The sequence below is a fragment of the Amblyomma mixtum genome, chromosome 3 (genome assembly GCF_055824585.1).
Source record: "Amblyomma mixtum isolate Tamu chromosome 3, ASM5582458v1, whole genome shotgun sequence".
NCBI classification, from domain to species: Eukaryota; Metazoa; Arthropoda; class Arachnida; order Ixodida; family Ixodidae; genus Amblyomma; species Amblyomma mixtum.
The window spans coordinates 216,010,087-216,015,731 of NC_143014.1; positions in this window are offsets into that span (position 1 = coordinate 216,010,087).

Below are 5,645 nucleotides of genomic sequence, written 5' to 3' on the forward strand. Positions count from 1 at the left end.
AAGAACCCCAGGGGGTCGAAATTTCCGGAGCCCTGCACTACGGCGGCTCCCATCCCTGAGTCACTTTGGGACGTAAACCCCATAAACAAACAAACAAAACCAAATATCGGGGGGCTACGGACGCTGGGAGGACGACGAAGTGGTTTGTAACGAAGACGACGCTGAGGTGCGCGCTTGTGTGCTGAGAGACTACTCCAAGCCGTCGGTCCCTTCAGTAGCAGGTTACCTCTGCTGTTTCTACTGCTGCTTCTAGCCGCCACGTATCAATATATACATTTTGCATGGGTTGGCACGTTAGCTAATCATACAGGCGGCCCTTAACGACGGCAGGGAGAGGTGATGAGTCGTAGCTGTCAGGCCCTTGGAGACAATGTCGTGTTTCGGGAGAGGGAGAAAACAGAAATGCGGGGAGGTTAACTAAGAGTAATTGCCGGTTTGCTAATCTTCATCGGCAGAAAGGGGTTAGCGACGTAACGAAGAAGGAGAAAAAGCTTTGTATCCGTCGTGTCTTGAAGAAGAGAGAGGTAAAGACTGAAACGGATGGGGGAGGGTCTTAACTAAACTGATGAGAAAAATGTCTGAGGGGATAGGTGCCAAGGCTCGATTAATATGGGTACCTCTGGAGCTACTGTGTTTTTGTTGGTGTATAAGGCTGAAGTATGATCTTCCCCATTTGCCCCCTTCACAATCTTTGGGAGACGGAGAAGAAAAAAGGTCGCGAAAAAGAGTTGGCTTGGTTAGCATTAAAAGGCACCTGTAGGTGTACCTTGAATAGCGCTACACCCGTGAGGTTCTGTCGCGGGTATAGGCGCAAGCGACCGGTATTGCAGAGCACGCTGTCGCTCCGCGAATCAGCCCCCCTTGCTATAGCGCTGCAGGAGACCGGCGGCCCGGCCGAATTACAAGGGTATCGCGCCTTCCACAGTGGGAAAGGGGACAAATCGAGAGTTACCACACTGGTGCAGAGAAACGTAGCAACGATCGAACACGAATTAGAAGACAACGTCATAGAAAACGTCTTTGTAGAAATTCTAACAGGAAAAAAGGACGAATCAAACACTTTCCTACTCAATATTTACAGCCCACGAGACAGTGGAAGGTCCGCTTCAGGGCGATAATGAACAAGGCATTTAAAATAGCGGGGAACTAGCTGCTAATTATAGTGGGGGACTTTAACGCCCATCACCCGGCGTGGGGGTACACTAAGGAAAACGCAAAGGGAAGACAATTGTGGTAGGACACGCATAACCTGGGGATAACATTGCTGACCGACCCGTTACAACCCACGCGGGCGGGGAACAGCTTTACCGCCGATACCTCACCGGACCTGACCCTGATAAAAATGTAGAAACGACACAATGGATAAATATGGAATTCAACCTGGGGAGCGACCATTCAATACTGGAAACCATGGTTGAAATCAGGAGCAAAGTCAAAGGAAAAAAGTGTTTCACCGCACAAAGCCCTAACAAAGGAGGAGGCGACCGGCTGGCGCAGATTACAGACCAACGATCACGAGCTCGCGACCCAAAGGGCCTTAGTGCAGCACGCGACTGATGCAGCACGACTCAGTGGAGCCTTGGAATAGGGGCCCACCCTTGCTGACGTGAAGCCTCAAGTCGCCAGCGCCAGAGAAGACGACGGAGACTTCACAACCGCGAAACCCTTGAAATATCCAATAAAGTTTTCACTCACTCACTCACTCCAGACGAAAATCACACACTGGGACCGATTTAGAAAGATTAGGGGGAACAGATACATAACAAAGACAGGAAATATAGAGGACTGGTGCGAAGCGGTAAAGAAAGACACCAGCAAAACAACTAAGACGCTAGAAGGAGAAAAAGCTCCGGAAATAGTGGATGCCCGACTCTTACACATGTGGGAGGCCAAACAGGGCATGGAACGTCGACTTAAAAGGCAAGGTAGAAACAACAAAAATCTCAGAAGGCTGGCGCGTCATAACAAAGAAATAGAAGATTACGCCTTTAAACTGTGTGAACAAAATTGTACTAACAAACGCAGCGACATGGAAAGGAATATGAACCTCCCCCAGACGTGGAATATCCTAAGACATTTAATAGGCCCTGAAACGTCCAAAACACAGGCACGAGTCAAAATGGCTAAGGTTAGACACGCATGCGAAGAGCAGGACGACGACATATTCATGAAAAAACTCGTCGAGACATACATAGGCGACACGGAAATTAGACAGCTACCCGACTACCAGGGAATTCCAAATTAGAAGCTAGACGCGCCCATCACGAGAGCTGAAGTAAGGGCGGAGATAGCGAAACTCAAAACCAAGTCGGCTCCAAGGCCAGATGGAGTCACGAATAAGATGCTCAGGAACTTAGATGACAACTCGATAGAGGCCCTTACCAGCCACATGCAGGACTGCTGGGAAAAAGGAGAGACATCACCGCTGTGGAAAGAGGCTACCGTGATCCTGATCCCAAAACCCGGGAGGCAACAGCAGCTGGAAAACCTCCGGCCTATATCACTCACGTCATGTGTAGGAAAGTTAATGGAACACATCATTGAGACCAGAATTTCAAATTATATGGAGGAAAACGAGAAATGGCCAGACGAGATGTATGGCTTCAGGCCCCATCTGAGCACGCAGGACGTCATGCTGCGGCTGCCGCAAGACATAATTAATTCCAGAACCAAAGATGCGAAAGTCATTATGGGACTGGACCTAAAAAAGGCCTTCGACACCGTCAAGCACCATCCTGGAGGTGCTGCAGCAGGTAGGAATAGGGCTAAAAACGTATCGTTATATCAGAAATTTCTTAACGGACCGCACGGCGGTTATAACTTTCCAGGAAATGCAATCCGCAGTGATCAGGCTAGGTAACAGGGGGACACCTCAGGGATCGGTACTGTCACCCACCCTTTTCAACATGGCCATGAGAGGGCTCCCGAAGGAATTACGAAAAATTGGGAACTACAACTTAAATTACAGCCTGTACGCGGACGACATCAACCTCTGGATCAACAGAGGGAGCGACGCAGAGATCAATCAAACGCTGCAGGCGGCAGCAGACGTCATCTCTAAGTACGCGGAGGACAGAGGACTTAAATGTTCGCCTGAAAAATCAGAAATCTTCGTGTATAATGACAAGGCACTCAGGAACAAACCTCCCTCTGACCCAAAGGTGTACGTGGATGGAAGGGAGATACCAAAAGTAGACACAATACGAATATTGGGTCTCCACTTACAAACACATGGAAGAAACACGATCACAATTCACAAGTTAGAAAACCACGCGACCGAGACATTAAACCTCATCAGGAGGGTCTTACGTAAGGGAGGCGGCCTGAAGGAAAAAAACATCCTGAGATTGGTACAGGCCTTCATCATTAGTAGAGTGAGCTACGCAACGCCATATTTGAACCTAAAGGCAGATGACAGGAGCAAGATAGACGCGCTCCTCAGGAAATGCGTAAAAAAGGCTCTAGGGCTCCCAACATGTGCATCGGCAGAGAAGCTACTGGCCCTAGGACTGCACAATACGATTGCAGAAATCACGGAAGCGGTTAAAACCTCGCAACTTGAAAGACACAGCACGACGCGAGTGGGAAGAGCTACGCTCAGTAATATTGGAATGGCCGCAGACAGGGGGCAAAAGGATAGGGTCGACATTGACAGGGAAATTAGGGCGCACCTACGAATTCCTCCCCTACCCAAAAACATGCACCATGAGATTAATAAGGAAAGGCGACAGAAAAGGGCGGAAGCGATAGAAACAATATATCGGGGCAAACCCTCAAATGAAGTCGCCTACGTAGATGCGGCAGGGGGACAGACACAGTCGATATATGACCGTAGCGGTGGTAGATGGGGGGGGGGGGGGGGGGGGGGGGGCATCCTCATCACGGCGGCCACCATACTAGGGAAAGAAACCGAGATAGCGGAGGAAGCCGCGATAGCGATCGCTTGCGCTGGCATTAAAGCTAGATACATTATTAGCGACAGTAAAACTGCAATCCAAACATTCAGTAGAGGGAGGGTAAACCTCCTCACCACCAAAATTTTAACACAAGGAGCGATTGATAGGACGATCAACATCACCCGAACCCCGGCGCACGAATCTGTCAGCGGTAACGAGGCGGCCCACAGTGCAGCTCGAGATCTCTACCTCCTAGCGGTACAGGAAGGGTCGGCTCAGGCCGAACATGATAGAGAAGGGCGATTAATCTTGTATCAAGAGATTACAGAACACTACAAGCAATGCCGGAGGTGTTTTCCCCCACCAAACACGGCGTTAAATAGGAGTCAGGCGACGGCGTGGAGACGCCTGCAGACTGGAGTATACCCGAACCCAGTACTAAATAAACATATCCGATCGGACTGCGAGGACGATAAATGTAAAAAGTGTGGGGCGAGAGGAACCCTCGACCATATAATTTGGGAGTGCACTTCCTCCCCAGGCAGGGCGCAAAACATTAGCAGTAGGGAAGCCTGGAAAACCTTGTTGCGGAGCTCGGACCCTGAGCTCCAACTCACCGCCGTCCAACTGGCAGAAGAGGCCGCCGGCGAAACCAACCCGGCCAGCATCGACTGCGACCATCCCGTGCGGCTGGGCCGCTCCTAAGTCCCCTCCCCCGTAAAGGGGGGTGAGACAGAGCGGCCCAGGCGGTGTGGTCCTTATCTGTTGGACAATAAAAGTTTTCAACAACAACAACAACAACAATCGATCTTGTAATGTGACAGAATGGTCTGAAGATGTTATTTTCTTGCAGAAAATATGACCCTTATTCTTGCATGGCCTGCTTCCGAAAATGTTTCGTGTCGTGTTTCGTACACTGTGTCGTGTACCCTCCTCCTACGTTTTTTTTTTTTTGTAATTCATTATATTGAAAGGTAGGCTCAAGCTATATACGGGTAAAAATCGTCCGCGTAATATCACTAGGAGTTCCGACCCGTGGGCTGTCAGCGATGAAACCTTTCCAGGTTTACAGCAGACTATCATTTCTTCGTCCAAGGTATCTAATGTATGATATTACATATAATGTGTGACAGGTGCTCTAAACTGCAACTGAATCCCCTCGCTTTTACATTTAAAAAATGCTCCTCGTTAGAAAAAGTTAATAAGCCCTTGGCAATCTCCTCATTTTGTCGTAGCTACGCACGACAGTTCTCTCCTGCTGACCATGATGCTTACTTAAGGTGTCCTCATGAGCCAGGTCTGCTTATACTGTATTGTAGATTACTGAAACTTTATGTCGAGGACCATCCTATTTACGAAACGGTGTTCAGGTGTTTTACGCGCACAGTTTCTTTTGCATTACAAAAGGAAAAAAAAGCTCAGTGTTTTCATTTTCCCACGGAAACTCCTGTGCTCAAGATGCCAAGCTCGATGTCACGTAATTTCCGAGTGGCATTAACACTTTGTCGACTGGGCTTGTCGGCACATGGCTTCACAGAGCTGTCGAAGTCCTCCTCGTCAGAAGCGTGCGTCTTGCCTCTGTAGCGCCCAGCATGGTGGAGAACTCAAAATGACGTACTAAAGCTGCGCTTCCCCATGCAGGAGGATCCCTGATGTGTCCAAGCCGTCGCGCAAATCTTCTCCAGCACTGCCTTTCAGCATCTCGCTTGAGAAAAGGTCTCCGGCGTGGCTACTGCATTGTAGAAGGCA